Source organism: Pan troglodytes, chromosome 22 (genome assembly GCF_028858775.2).
Source record: "Pan troglodytes isolate AG18354 chromosome 22, NHGRI_mPanTro3-v2.0_pri, whole genome shotgun sequence".
Taxonomy (NCBI): domain Eukaryota; kingdom Metazoa; phylum Chordata; class Mammalia; order Primates; family Hominidae; genus Pan; species Pan troglodytes.
In genome coordinates, this window is record NC_072420.2 from 15,904,856 (window position 1) to 15,921,470 (window position 16,615).

A 16,615-nucleotide genomic window follows, 5' to 3' on the forward strand; every position below is an offset into this window, starting at 1 on the left:
TGTAATTAAATGTGATAGATAAGCAAAATATTTTAAAATATTTCCATAAAAGAGAGACAATATTAAAATATGAACAACTGACCACTCTATGATACATGGACTCCTAAGACAGGCCCCATTGATCCCTGCCTCCTATATAATCTCATACCCTTGTGTGATATCTTTCCCTTGAGTATGCCCTGGACTTAATGACTTGTTTCTAATGAATTGAATGTAACAAAAGTGATGAGATGTCATTTCAGTCCTTAAGTTGCAAAAGACTGACTTTCCTCTTCCTTGCAGATTCTCTCTCTCTTGCTGTTTTTGATGAAGCAGGCTGCTATGTAGAAGTGGCCAGGTGGCAAGAAACTGAGGTTAGCCTCTGGCCTACAGTCAGCAGGAAACTGAGGCCCTCTGACCAAGAGCCTGCAAGGAATTGAATTATGCTAACAACCAAGTGAGTGACCTTGCAAGTGGATCTTTCCACAGTTGATCCTTAAAATTAGACCTCAGCCCCAGATGTCACAATGATTGTAGCCTGTGTAAGATCCTAAGCAGAAAATCCAATTAAGTTTCACCTACATTCCCAGCCCACAGAAACTGTGAGATACTCAGTATGCTGTTTTAAGTCATTTAGTTTGGGGTAATTTATTACATAGCAGCATATAGACATTAGGGCACTAGACATTTTGTTTCTTCGGGATTTTTGTTTTTGTTTTTCTTTATTTTTTATGTTGTTCCAACATGTTTGCTTTTTCCTCTTTTAATAGGTTCAAGAATAGTGAGAAAAAGGAAAATTAAAATGTTGGAGTAAATGGTTTTAACAATAATAAAATGTAGATTCCATTTTTTTGATTTTTAAGAATGAAATTTTGTAAGAGATATTTATTTTTAAAGGGAGCTGCTCTAGAATCTAGACATTAATATATCCCCAAAATGTGTTTACAGATTTCTCCATTCACACACACAAAATCTAATTTCTACCTTAGTTTACAGAAATCCACCCTTTGTGTAAGGTGAGTTATACCTAACAGAAGTTTATCACTTTCTTATTAAAGAACTCTATGTCTTTGGTCTCTTTTTCCTAATGAATATCAACATGTGAGGAGAAAGATATATAATCAGGAGGGAAAAGTGATCTGAAATAAAGACTTGAATATTGTTATTAGATTTAGACTATGTTAAGATGAATTGCTCTCTCATGGAAAGACTCAATAACTTATGCCTAAGAATAATATAATAATCACAACGATAGCCATATTGGTTGTTTTGAATTTGGGTAACAGAAGAACATAGGTCTTTAAACTATTAGGCATATCTTTTCTGCTCAAAACAATTTCTTTACATTTTATCCCTTTAAGTCCCTTAAAGCTTATCACACAGAAAAATTAACAGTCTGGGAGAGGAAGACTAAAGAAATCAACTTTCTTCAGAGTACATATAGATTTATTGTAGCCAATTGATGACACTGCAAAACTGGCACAAAGGCAAACACTTAATAAATAAATGAAAATCAGAGTGGATCAGTTCAGTGCTGTATGTTTTGAACCGGGTCCTCAAAGGCAAGTCATCATCAGAAGAAAGAAAAATGCATTTAAGGAGTGTTAATTATTGTCTATCTCCAAGACCAAAATAAAAAAAGCTTAAAACTTTAAGACTGTTAAAAATCTACTATACTAGGATATTAAAGTATTTTAAAGAAAATGAGATTTATGCTTAATTTAAAAATTCCCATTAAACAGCAAACTATTAGAAGAGAAAATCATTCTGAATCTCTACACTTCTCAATCCAAATACAATGCCATGAGCTATAATTCAGTAAAAAGCTCTATATTTTGGATCCTGAAGCTTGACTCATAATTGAAAGGAAACCCTCCTAATTCATGATTGCTTGTCTCACGTACATTACAGAGTAACCTTTACTGTAGTTTCAAAGTTTAAGATTTTATTTACAGTAGTTTTTGCGAGGTCATCAATTGACACAATGTAGTTGCTATTTGTGAAAGACAACAATTTGAACTGCAACTTGAAATCAACTGGAAATCAGTCCAGTCTCTAGAGGACACTTGCAATATGCTTCAAGGGGCTAACCCCATTAAGCATCAAATGCAGCTACAAACTCAGCACACTAAATGAAGCTTTTCTGTTGCACAAGAGAATAACTTCACATGAATGACAATTTCTGTAATGCTTAGGCTTGACAAAATCTTTAACCTTAAGTGTAATACTAATCAAAATAATTCCAGGAAATATTGTTTACACATTATCATCTGGAACTAGCTGGTAAGGATTGAGAAGTTTGTCAATAATTAGGTGCTCTGACTTTTATATAACTTATAAGTAGAGTTGTCAACTCTAAAATCTGGGGAGTTTGGTAGCTCTGTTAAGTTGGGGAAAATGTAGATCCCCAGTCTCAGTATTCTCATCTCTAATATGGGAATTCTGGAACAAATGATCCTGTATCAATACACTATTGCTGTACAACAAATTAAGCTTAATGGCTGAAGACAACCACTTATTTTGTTTCAACTCAGGGACTGGCTCAGCAGCTCTGCTGCTCTGGGCCATGCTCACCTGCTCTCAGCTGGGCTCACTCATGCATCTGCTATCAGCTGGCTGGTTAACTGTAGTTAGTTCATCTTGATGGCATCATTGGGGAAACTCAGCTCTCTTTCACTGGACTTCTCTTATATTTCTCCAGCAAACTGGAAAGGGTGTGTTCTCGTGGCAGGGGCAGGAGTCTACAAAAGAAAGCAGAAATGCAGAAACACATTTCAGGCTTCTGCTTGCATCAGTTCCACTAAAATCCCATTGTTCTTGTCATGTAGCCAACTTAGAATAAGAATGGGGAGGTCACTACCAAAGGGCATGAAATAGAAAGGCATGAGGCATGGAAAATTAGATCCATTAGTATAATCACCTTACAATAATCTTAAAGTTGCTTTTCAGCAGATAATTGTTTGAGTATAGGTTTTTTAAAAGAGGCATCCAACACAAAATACCGGAAAATATACTGTGAGTGAGGAGGGAATATAAGAGAAAGAAAATCAACTACCTCTTCTCTGCCAATAAGTCTTTGTGTAATTAGATATGAAAGGCCCACACTTGAAAAAAGATCAGATATATTTTAATTAAAAGTGAGTACCTTACAACTGACTGATCTACTTTTCATGCATTTTTTTCTTAACATTTTTCTGTCAAAGTTTTTCAAAATATAATAACCAAGCAAGGAAAATACAACAGATAACTATGTTTGATGAATGCCTGATTACATACATTCATTTTCACTTCTCATTCTCATTCAAGTAAGAGCAAAAGAAACATGAATGGGGAGAAAAGGAGAGTAATATAGTATTTTTAAAAAGAAAGAATATTGGGGGTTTTATTTTTACACATTTCCTTTAATGCCCATCAGAGACCCATTATAATATCGAAGGGCATCTTTTGTTTGGTGTAGTTGTACTGATAGATAGTGAGGAGTAATCTGAACCAAGTACATTGCACTGTGATGTCATGCCCAGGAACTGTTTTATAAACCACTACTAGATAAAAGACCTCTTCCCTTATTGACTTCTTCTTTTAGGACTCTAGAGGAACCCTATTAAAATTCAAGGTTATAAGTCATAATCTTGGCCACTGGTTAAATCACCCAGTAATAAAAATGCATTTCTTCCCTGTTTTGAAGGATAACCCTGAGAACTAAGGTATGGTAAAGGACAAAGCTATGTAAGCACATATAAATCACAGTTATGTTTTTGCAGTAGGTCATGATATTTCTGCCTCCAACACCTGTCTTCTTTTCCACTGAGGTAGATTCTAAAACTTTGAATGAACACACTTACAGTGATGTTTATACATTTATACTTTACAAATCATTTAAAGTAATACAGTATTCAACTCTATAATTCTAATTTTCTAATAATTCCTCAATTGAGTTAAAAGCTATGACCAATTTGACTAATGCATGAAAAATTAACTGACTTATCAGAGGTCACATCAATCAACCACTCTGCCAAGACGATAAATCTCATAGTTTGGCTGTTGAAGCATTTATTTAACTAATATTCCTAGAGGAGTCAAGCTATAGCAGACCTTTACATATTCAAAATGTCTTGAAAGCTCAACTTTTAAAAGTTGTCTTAGTCTGTATGGGCTGCTATAACAAAATGTCATAAATGGGGTAGCTTATGAGCAACAGAAATTTATTTCTCATAGTTCTGAAGGCTGGGAAATCCAAGATCAAGGCACTGACAGATTTGTTGTCTAGTGTAGGCCCACTTTCTGGCTCATCAATGACATCTTGCTATGCACTCACACGGTGGATGGGGTAAGAAGTCTCTCTCTGGCATCTTCTGGAAGAACTCTAATCCCATTTGTGAGGGTTCCTCCCCCAAGACCTAATCATTTCCCAAAGGCCCCACCTTCTAATACAATCACCTTGGGGGTGAGGATTTCAACATATTTGGACATAAATGTCAGACCATAACAAAAATCATTTTATATTCTATGTCATAACGTGACCCTGTTAAGATAGCATAAAGGCATTTGGAATTTCTAATCTTTTATTCCCAGTCCACATGTAAACTGGCACAAGAGGAATAAGCTGTAGGCTCATCCTGTGGTTTCAATAACCCATATCCCACTGCCATTTGTTCCAGCTTGGGAAACATGACCCTAAGCCAGTCTGTGCTGCACTGTTTGTATTATTCCAACAATCAAAGTTTCATTTTTTTCTATATTTGTATCAGTCCATTTTCACACTGCTGATAAGGACATACCAGAGACTGGGAAGAAAAAGAGGATTAATTGGACTTACAGTTCCACATGGCTGGGAAGGCCTCAGAATCATGGTGGAAGGTGAAAGGAACCTCTTACACGGTGGTGGTGGCAAGAGAAAATGTGAAGGAAGCAAAAGTGGAAACTCACTCACTATCACAAGAATAGCACAGGAAAGACCAGCCCCCATGATTCAATTACCTCCCTGTGGGTCCCTCCCACAACAGGTGGGAATTCTGGGAGATATAATTCAAGTTGAGATTTGGGTGGGGACACAGCCAGACCATATCATTCTGTATCATTCTTCCCCTGGCCCCTCCAAATCTCACGTCCTCACATCTCAAAACGAATCATGCCTTCCCAACAGTCCCCCAAAGTCTTAACTCATTTCAGCATTAACCCAGAAGTCCACAGTCCAAAGTCTCATCTGAGACAAGCAAATCCCTTCCATCTATGAGCCTGTAAAATCAAAAGCAAGCTAGTTACTTCCTAGATACAATGGGGGTACAGGTATTGGGTAAATACAGCAATTCCAAGTGAGAGAAATTGGCCAGAACAAAGGGGTTACAGGGCCCCTGCTAGTCCAAAATCCAGCAGGGTAGTCGGATTTTAAAGCTTAAAAGTTACTTTTTTTGACTCCTGATCTCACATCCAGGTCATGCTGATGCAAGGGGTGGATTCCCATGGTGTTGGGCAGCTCTGCTCCTGTGTCTTTGCAGGGTACAGCCCCCCCTCCCAGCTGTTTTCATGGGCTGGTGTTTAGAGTTTGTTGCTTTTCTAGGCACATGGTGCAAGCCATCAGTAAATCTACCATTCTGGGGTCTGAAGGATGGTGGTCCTTTTCCCAGAGTTCCACTGGGCTGTGCCCTAGTAGGGACTCGGTGTGGGGGCTCCAACCCCACATTTTCCTTCCACACTGCTCTAGCAGAGGTTCTCCATGAGGGCCCCACTCCTGCAGCAAACTTTTGCCTGGGCATCCAGGCATTTCCATACATCTTCTGAAATCTAGGTGAGGGTTCCTAAACCTCAATTTTTAACTTCTGTGCACGTGCAGGCTCAACACCACATGGAAGCTGCCAAGGCTTGGGGCTTCCAACCACTGAAGCCACAGCCCGAGCTCTACATTGGCCCCTTTTCAACCATGGCTAGAGCAGTAGGAAAACAGGACACCAAGTCCCCAGGTTGCACACCTCATGGGCACCCTAGGCCTGGCCTGGCCGACAGAATCACTTTTTCCTCCTAGGCCTCTGGGCCTGTGATGAGAGGGGCTGCCATGAAGGTCTCTGACATGACCTGGAGACATTTTCCTCATTATCTTGGGGATTAACATTAGGCTCCTGGCTCCTTATGCACATTTCTGCAGCTGGATTGAATTTCTCCCCAGAAAATGCGTTTTTCTTTTCTATCACATTGTCAGGCTGCAAATTTTCTGAACATTTATGCTCTACTTCCCTTATAAAACTGAATACCTTTAACAGTACCCAAGTCACCTCTTGAATGCTTTGCTGCTTAGAAATTTCTTCCATCAGATACCCTAAATCATCATTCTTGAGTTTAAAGTTCCACAAATCCCTAGGGGAGGGGCAAAATGCCACCAGTCTGTTTGCTAAAACATAACAAGAGTCACCTTTGCTTCAGTTCCCAACAACTTCCTCATCTCCTCCTCTGAGACAGCCTCAGCCTGGACCTTATTGTCCATATCTCTATCAAGCTTTTGTTCAAAGCCATTCAACAAGTCTCTAGGAAGTTCCAAACTTTCCCACATTTTCCTGTCTTCTTCTGAGCCCTCCAAACTGTTTCAACCTCTGCCTGTTACCCAGTTCCAAAGTTGCTTCCACATTTTTGGGTATCTTCTCAGCAGTACCCCACTCTCAGTACCAATTTACTGTATTAGTCCATTTTCACACTGCTGATAAAGACATACCCAAGACTGGTAAGAAAAGGAGGTTTAATTGAATTTACAACTCCATGTGGCCGGGGAGGCCTCAGAATCATGGCAGGAGGTGAAATGCACTTCTTACATGGCAGTAGCAAGAGAAAATGAGGAAGAAGCAAAAGTGGAAACCCCTGATAAACCCATCAGATCTCGTGAGACTTATTCACTATCATGGATAGCACGGGAAAGACCAGCTCCCATGATTCAATTACCGTCCCCTGGGTCCCTCCCACAACATGTGGGAATTCTGGGAGATACAATTCAAGTTGAGATTTGAATGGGGACACAGCCAAACCATATCAATGTTAAAACAAAATCCTAACATAATTTTTTGTCTTACATATTGAACTTGGAATTCCTGGCTTTTTATTTACTTGGAACTTCAAAAATTGTTATAGATATACCACTTTTTTTTTCTGTCAGGACCTAATTCTTATTTTAAAAAGTTACATGATGTCAGTTTCAATTTCTCTTGAGATTTCACTTGGATAACACAGACTATCACAATTTTGCCTTTAATTCACTCTCTGGTGAATTGCTCTGCTCTATCATTAAGGTTTTGAGCCTACCTTTATAAAATGGGCACAAAAAGGAAGTAAAAATTATGGTTCTTACATTCACTTCTTATGCTTGTAAGAAAGGATAGAAAGATAATTTGGAGCTATATTACAAAATGAGTCAGAATCTGCCTACTAGTTCTGGAGGTCTTTCACAAACTCTCAAATTCTTGGGAAAACACAGCACTCTTTTAAAATGTCATGTTACATGGCCATTCACTGCCTATTATACTACTACACTCAAGCCCATGATTTCAGAAAGTCCCTCTCAAAAGGAGGTTCAGAGTGCAACTAGATTTTTATAACTACCATTTAAATCATCAATATAGAATATGCTTCTTTGCTCTTAATTTACTTTTCATTTCTATTTGGTGGGGAGTTCATCATTAAAATCCTCCCTGGAAGGTTTGCAAAGATAGAACTTTGGTTGAGGATGGAGGCAGAGGCAGCACTGGCCAATCCAGACTGCAGGGATCACTTTACAGGTCTTGAGAAAAAATAGTGGTAGGAAGGGAAGTAAGCAGGAGAGAGGAATTAACTAAAGAGAAGTAAAACGTGTCTTGTTTAAACTAGTGGAAGCAATGAAAATTTAGCAGCCATTGTTTGTCTCTTTATTCCTTATTTATAAAACTAAAGAGTAAACTATATTTTTAGGTTAGCTTTTAATTTATGGGAAAGGGAAAGAAACCTAAAAGAAGCCCCCTGCTGGCCACTCTAATTTCTGCCCTATTTGCTCCTTAAAAAAAATAAAAATAAAAATATCCTTACCTTTCCTATATTTTCCTACATTTAAGACATAATTTAACCTTTTATTGTTAATTGAGATTTATCATTGTTATAAATGCAATATACAAATATAAATCCCTAAAGGCATTTCAGTAATTTGTCTTTTATGACAAGAAGAAAATCATCCTTTGAAACATATGTATCTTGTTTTAAATTTGCATTTAAAAGTCTATCACTAGTAGATTAGTTTTGTTATTTTGCTCTTAATCTGAGCACAAAATAAGTTTGTTTTGATTATCTCAAACTCTGGGAGGTCTTTAAAATTAAATAACAAATCCGAGTTTTATTCAAAATTATTTACAACAGTCTTTTGTCTTATTCTAGAAAATTAAGGGGACTACACATAGCAAAAATCCCGAGGCTGTGTTTGTTTCACGCTGTTACTTGAATCTATGATGAAATCATTTCATAGGCTTATTCTTTAGAAAATAAAACTCCTTAGGGCAGACTGACCCAAGTTGCACAGGAATGTAAATAAAAATGATTATTTCTCTCTTTACATAAGACAAATATTTTACTACATTGTGTACTATAATAATCTTTCTCATGGCCAACACAGAAATATTAGCATCTTCCGGATATGGTTAAATCCTCAAAGCCTACTTATAAAGCAAAAGCAGCACTGGAAATTGACATCACTTACATTTAGTCACATTTTCAAAAGAGCATGATTAATGAAACAGAAGTGTTCTCATGGAGCGTGTGCACCATGTGCTAGTGACAGTTATATCAGAACGAACTATATGTAGCATTTATCTTCCTTTTGCTCTGGTATCTCCCGAGTGAAACGCTTGGGTGTGTATGAAAAGCATAGGGAGAATGACAACTCATTTGGTATTGACTTGGCCTTTGTCCCAGCTCTCTCTTACATCATCAACCCCTTCCTCATCTCTGCTGTCACTGACTTTGAGAAAGCACATGGTTCAGCCATTTGACATCCTCTCTGTAAGACCAGGGATGAGTCTGCTATGCGTAGCTCTGTTTATTAAAACCTCAATTTTAAGAAGGTTACCATTCTACATAAAACCCTTGACCTCTCAGAGTTAGCGGTGTGAGCCTAAAAGTTGCCAGGACATGCTAAACTTTTCCTGAGAAAGAGTCCAGTCAACAACTTTATGACAATCCTTCTGACCTGAGCTTTGCTTAATACCATCAAATAAGTCACAGGACAGTCAGGAGATTGGAAATGTATCACTTGATGAGGTTTTTCAGATTGATAACACGAGGGTAAGCAACTGTGTCATCCAGGAGGCTCCAAAGTCCAGGGTCCATTCAGGGCCAACTACAGCAGTGCCCCTTCCTAAGTCCAGGCCGTTCACACCAACCGAAGCCCAGCAGGGGGCAGCTTCCCAAAGCTAAATCTAAAAAGACCATAGCCAGCCCAGCTGAAAGTCCCAGGAAAAGGCAATGTTGCCTAACAGTCATGAGACAGCTGGAAAAGTCCCTGCACCTGACACACACTGTTACAGACAGTGCTGCCTCATAGACGTGTAGAAGGCACATCAGGGAGAGTGTCGGGGTCAGGCCAGAAACTTCACATTAAATCAGGGAGTATTTGTTTGGGGCTCACATTTAGACAGAGAACAAAGACTTCTCTGTCATTTTTGTAGTTTTGTTCATTTGTATTTGAAAATAGCAGTTCTCTCTCTGGCCTGACTGCATCCCTTTGATGGTAACTGAAGCTTTCCATTGCAGCGGTGCTCCTGACGGGGGCGACATTGAACCTGCTCAGGGCTCAGGGCTCCTCTTCCCGGCTCTGTGGCCTCCCCGAACATGAGTAACACTATGGCCTGCAAAGATAGGACTTAATTGTCCTTAAAAGGAAAAATGCCTGCATGACCAGAGTTGGACCAAGCCAGAACAGGAGCCCCTGAGAAGTGCTAGGTACATTTTAACAGTTCCTGTTTACTTTCCATAGGAGATTATGAGAAGAACACAAGAGCACATTTGTAAGTAGTTTTCATGATTCATGTTATCACTGAAACCAGATGCTATTCTGAATCAAACAACCCTGAAGTGATGTGCAATTCTAATATCTGCTTAATTAATCAAAATATTCATTAATACGTAAGAAAACACATTCTATTTGTGTTTTAGAGTACACATTTATCACATGCTCATAAATACTTAAATACAGGAGGTATGCTTGGCAGAGAAATTATTAACTTTTCAGAGATCTGCAGATTTTAGAAAGTTTTGGGGGGAAATTAAATTTTAATAAAACAGCATTTTACTTAATTACAGAAAAATCAAATAAAATTATTTTCTAGATTCTGAAAGAAAAACAAATAGATTATAAACTGTAAATGCCCTTTGTCTTATGATAACCTTGCTAGCTTTAGTAATTGTATAATATTATGAACCTTGGGAAACAGTGCAAAGCATCAAAAATCTTATATTTACATATATATTGACTCTAATAAACCTATATCTGTATTAGTGTTTAATATTGATTAAAATTGCTTATAAGTTTATATTAATAGGAAATACATCCTGATTTAGTAGGATTTTAATAACTACAATCATGTATTGCTTAACGATGGGAATATGTTCTGATAAATGCATCAGTAGGCAATTTCATCATGTGAACATCAATATCATGGTGTACTTACACAAACCTAGATGGTATAGCCTACTGCTTCTAAACTACATACCTGTACAGCATGTTACTGTATGTAGATGACTGTAACACAATGGAAAGTATTTATGCATCTCAACATAGAAAAGATACGGTAAAAATATGGTATTATAATCTTATGGAACCATCATCATATATGCAGTCTATTCACTAAAATGTCATTTTGCGTGATAAGGGCATTTACTCCAATATTGCTTTATTAGATTGGCATCCTTGCTGACTCAAGACCCTTTCCTTATGTACTGATGACCACCTATTGATTCTCAGAAAGTCTTATATTCTCACTCTTGTGCCACACTCAGTTATTTCCCTCTGCCTTTCACAGCTAACTGTCCACTTCTCCACTTCACACCACTAATCAACTGCTGTGAACTTGGCTTTTACCTTGATCTCAGCTCTTCCAAAAGTCACCAATCATTTCCTAAATGCAAAATATAATGACCTTTTCCCTGTGTCCGTCATACTTTGTATAACATTTGATATTGTAATGAGTTGAATTGAGTCCCTCTCGAAAAAGACAAGTTGAAATCCTAACCTTCAGTATCTCAGAATGTGACCTTATTTGGACACAGAGTTGTGGCAGATGTAATTAGTGATGAAATGAGGTCATACTGGAGCAGAGTTAGCCCCTGATCCAATATTACTGGCATCCTTCTAAGAAGATGGCCATCTGAAAACATATACACAGAGAGGACACACTGTGACAATGAAGGCAGAGATTGGAATTAGGAAGTTGCAAGCCAGGAGCATCGAAGATTGCCAGGAAACCACCAGAGGTTAAGAAGGGGGCAAGGAAGAATCTCTCAGAAACGTAAGAGAGACTGTGGCCCTGGTGATGCCTTGATTTCAGACTTCTAGCCTCCAGAACTGTGATGTGATCAATTTCTTTGATTTTAGGCAGTTTATGGTGCTTCATTATGGCAGCCCTAGGAAACTGATAGTTACTACTGACCAAAGCTTTATTCTGCACTTACCACAATTTTTTAAATGCTCTTGTCCACAGGGTTCCATACACCATATTTTTCCAGAAGCCTGGCTACAGATTTCATAGGATCACAGGATTCTTTACTGCCTCTCATCTCCTATTTCCTTTTTTTTTTCAACAGGATTTAACTCTGTGTTGCCCAGGCTGGAGTGCAGTGGCACAGTTATAGGTTCACTGCAGCCTCTCCATCTCCTGGGCTCAAGTGATCATTTTCCCTCAGGTGCCCAAGAAGCTAGAACTACAGGCGTGCATCACCACACCCAGCTAATTTTTATTTTTTCATACAGATAAGGTCTCGCTTTGTTGCCCAGGCTGGTCTCTAACTCCTGGCCTCAAGGGATCATCCTGCCTCAGCCTACCAAAGCATTGGAGATACAGGCATGCACCAGCATGTCCAGCCTGATATTCCTTGAAATACCTCAAGCCATCCTGTAGTATCAACTACCACAAATATGTGAGGGCTGCTCCAGTTCATATCTACATCTTGAACCTCTCTAAGTCTCCATGGGTCAACCTCCTGTGTTTTCCTGCAGCACACCAAAGTGAATAATATTCAAAAGGCTCATTCACTCTTTCAAAGTTAGTAACTGTGTTAGCTCATTTTCACACTGACATAAAGAAATACCTGAGACTGGGTAATTTATAAAGGAAAGAGGTTTAATTGACTCACAGTTTTGCATTGCTGGGGAGGGCTCAGGAAACTTAACAATCATGGCAGAAAGGGAAGCAGGCAGCAAGGACCTTCTTCACATGGCAGCAGGAGAGAGAATAGTAAATGAGTGAAGCAGGAAAAGTCCCTTATAAAACCATCAGATCTCGTGAGAATTTACTCACTATCATGAGAACAGCATGAGGAAAATCACCCCCATGATCCAATCACCTCCCACCACGTCCCACCCTCGACATGTGGGAATTACGGTGATTACAATTCAAGATGAGATTTGGTGGGGACACAGAGCCAAACCATATCAGTAAACTTTCTTTTTTCTATATCCCTAAGGCTAATCTTCCTGTAGGAGTTCTGCAATGAGACTTGTCACCTCCTGTAGCTTTATAATATTCTTAAAAGCAAGAAATACATCTTTGTGAATTTCTGTCTTAAAGTGAGTTGGAAAAGTCTTGAAAACTCTGACAAAATTGGCATGTTTTCCCTTTCCTTTCTCATTGGCTGGCAGTGAAATCTGATATCTTCTACATCCCAGGACTGCTTCCAAATGGAAACAGTATGGGAACAAGCCTTTCCCTCTCCCTCTTTCACCCCAGGTGAAGAGAAGGAAACCAGCTGGACAGAGATGCCTATGGGAAACTACAGATCAGAGTAAGATGAGGAGACCATAGCGAAGTAGGGAGTGTCTTCCTTTGGGGCCACCAGGAAGGGATCCACCTCTGCTCACCATTCAAAGATCTTTCTTTTGCAGGTTTAAACTAAATTTTATCCTGCTTTGGAAAAATTTAACAGTATAATAAAGTTCTGAACTACCAGGAAAAAATATTTGTTTTTCTATTTACATAAAAATTATGTTTTTTATTTACATAAAAATTATAAAATTTTTCATATGAAACTTGTTTCACGAATGGATAGAGAAAAAGCAATGATAAATTTTGATTTGAAAGTGACAATCTTGACAATGTTTAAAAACTACAACATTGGGATGGAATCCAGCCTGCTATTATAAAGGCATCCAAAAACGAACTATAACTTCAAAAAGAAAAATTTTTTTTCTGCATATTGGCATCCAGAAAAATGGCATTTTATATAAAAACAGGAAAGCTGTATTTGAGCCATGCAATTCGGGGGAATTGGTAAGTTGAGGGTCTAATATAAAATGCAGTTTAAAAAAAGACTAAATACAAACTTTACAAACTAAAAAAGTAGACTCCCAGACTACTATTGAAACTCTTTTTACTTACGGATATTTCTCACTGCTAAAGTATCAAAATGGTACCACATTAAAGTAGTCAGGACCATCTTTATCCATCTGATAAATATCTGCGTATCACCTGTATATACTATGGTGAAAGCTATAATTTAACATGTATTTCAGAACCATATATATATATATATAGTAACCATGATCCTAAAACCTGATAAAGTCCACAAAATAAAACCCTAGATTTATTTATTTATTTATTTATTTATTTATATTATTTTTTTGAGACAGCGTTTTGCTCTTGTTGCCCAGGCTGGAGTGCAATGGCATGATCTTGGCTCACTGCAACCTCTGCTTCCTGGGTTCAAGTGATTCTCCTGCCTCAGTCTCCTGAGTAGCTGGGATTACAGGCATGCACCACCACACCGGGCAAATTTTTTAGTAGAGATGAGGTTTCACCATGTTGGCCAGGCTGGTCTTGAACTCCTGACCTCAGGTGATCTTCCCAACTTGGCCTCTCAAAGTGCTGGGATTACAGGCATAAGCCACTGCACCCAGCCCCTAGACTTATTTAATTTATGATACAATACTAGAAAATTATAACCCAGGGAATATATCAACCGTTTTTCTACATGTGACTGAGAACTTTCGCTTGACTCACATAAGATTATCCAGGACTCCTAGAATCTAGCTGTAGCGCCATTCCTTTCTCTTCCACTCAAAAAGCAAATCAGAACAGCAAATGGTGACTTTGAGTCTCAGCTATTTTTCAAAAATAGTAAACAATTGGAAAAGATAAATAATTTAAATAGCATTTAAAAATTATTCACAATATATCCTGACAAGTGGGTGGAATACTATATTAATAAATAACAAACCATAGCAAGACTTTTGATTTCATTTTTAAAAAGCAATTTTGAAATTGGTCACTAGAATTTTTTATCACATCAACGGATTAGAGAAGGAAAACCATATGACCACTTTGACAAATTCCAAAATAATAACTGAAGAAAATGTCATGACAAGGTAAGGCTTATTGTTAAAAATGATTTAACATTTTTATCTAGTAAAACTTGTAAAAACCAAGAAGTAGGATTCTTCCTTAACGTGAAGACTATTTATCTTAAATCAATAACTAGAATCATAATTAACTATGATTGTTAAATGTTAAAATGTTTTAGGCAGTAAAATTAAAGCAAGAAACAAGATAAATATGCCTGCTAACATCATATATTTTGTTACTATGGAAGTTTTTGCCAATAAGGCAAGAAAAGAAAAATACAACTTTGGAAAGAAGGAGATAATTTAACATTATGTACAGATGATGCGTGACTGTCTGTCAGCAGACGCTGAGAACCAACTTAGAAACTCTGAGACTATAAGAGTTGAACAGTTGTCTGAGTTCTACCTGAGTAAGACATAGCTAGCCTTCACATACACTAGCGATTGTCATTTATAAAGAGTTTAGGGAAATATTCCATTTATGATTTATAATAGAAATTTTAAAAATATATAGTACCAAAATAAGCTTGGGAAATACGTACATCCTATATAAAGACAACTGAGAAAGTCTAAAGAAAACCAATATAAGAATGTATAAATAAATAGAAGTCTAAATATATAATGTTTTAGTATAGGAAGCCACAATATCGCACACATGTGAAGTCTCCTCTAATTGCTTTATAGATTAAATACAACTGCAGTAAAAAAATTTTTACAAATTATTTTAATTTGACAAACTGAATTTTTTACATTACATAGGGTAGAATTTAATACATGAAAATACAGATAGCTATTTATGTGATATTACTATGAGAAGCTCTTTTTAAGTATTGATCCAAAACAGTGTTTTCACAGTGTGGTTTGTTCACTATTTCATCTACAAGTAACTAGGTACTTGCTAGTAAACAGTTGCCAGGGCCACACCAAAGGATTGTTACTCTGATTATTAAAGGATATTGACCCAGGTTTATTATACCCTGAGGGTAGGTCCTGAGAATCTGTCTTAAAGAGCACACCAAAAAATTCTGATGCACATTACATTTGAGAACCACTACCAAGCAGAATAAGGCTGATAGATTTACTACACAGTTTGTGAAAATTTATATGAAATAAATACACAAAATCAGGCTGGGCATAGTAGCTCAAGCCTATAATCCCAGCACTTTGGGAGGCCGAGGCAGGTGGAAGACACCAGGAGTTAGAGACCAGCCTGGCTAACATGGTGAAACCCTACTAAAAAAATACAAAAATTAGCCGAGCGTGGTGGTGGGTGCCTGTAGTTCCAGCTTCTTGGGAGGCTGAGATACGAGAATCACTTGAACCCATGAGGTGGAGGTTGCAGTGCACCGGGATGGCGTCACTGCACTCCAGTTTGGGTGATGGAGCAAGACCTTGTCTCAAATAAATAAATACACAAAATCAAAAGTCAAAAGAAAACCTGTTTAGAAGCATTACTGTATAATAAAATAAAATATTTAATAATAATAAAAAATCAGTAAGAAAAAATATGACTTTCCTCAGAGAAAAGTGGGCAAAGAATGAGGACAGCCAATTCACAAATAGAAGAATGAAAAGACAAAAAAGCAAATGAAAAAGAATACAAAACAGTTGATACTCACTTGCAAAATAAAACCAGATGCAGCTTTCTTTACAAATTGAGAAAGATGTTTTTTAAGCATAATGACTAGTGTTGGCAAATGAACTTGTCCCTCTCAAATATCATGTGAGACTTTGGTTTGATACAATTTTACTGGAGAGTTATTTAGCAATGTGAATCAAGTATTTAAGAACTGTTAATTCCTTTTGACCTAGTAATTTTACTCCTTAGGAATTATCCCAAGAAAATAATCAGACCTGCACCAAAGATTTATATATGGATACATATACAAAGCACATATTTGCATATAAGGACTACACCCACAGATCCATAACCGTAAAGGCTCAAAGTCACTGACTGTTGGCTTTTAAACTTTTAAACTTTTAAACACAGATACATATCTCTGAGTCTAGTCTTTATATGCAAATATATATGTTTTATATATGTATATTTTTTGAATCATTTTATGTGGTTTATATTTATTCAAT

General features: G+C 37.4%; 1 long non-coding RNA gene across 1 annotated transcript in view; it reads right to left on the reverse strand.

Moving 5' to 3' along the window:
• The window catches only part of LOC134809268 (uncharacterized), a 95,814-nt gene that overhangs the window by 22,384 nt on the left and 56,815 nt on the right, over positions 1–16,615 (reverse strand). Inside the window, exon 2 of the long non-coding RNA XR_010154593.1 lies at positions 2,554–2,720. This is a non-coding gene — a long non-coding RNA (uncharacterized LOC134809268). The remainder of the gene's footprint in view (positions 1–2,553; positions 2,721–16,615) is intronic.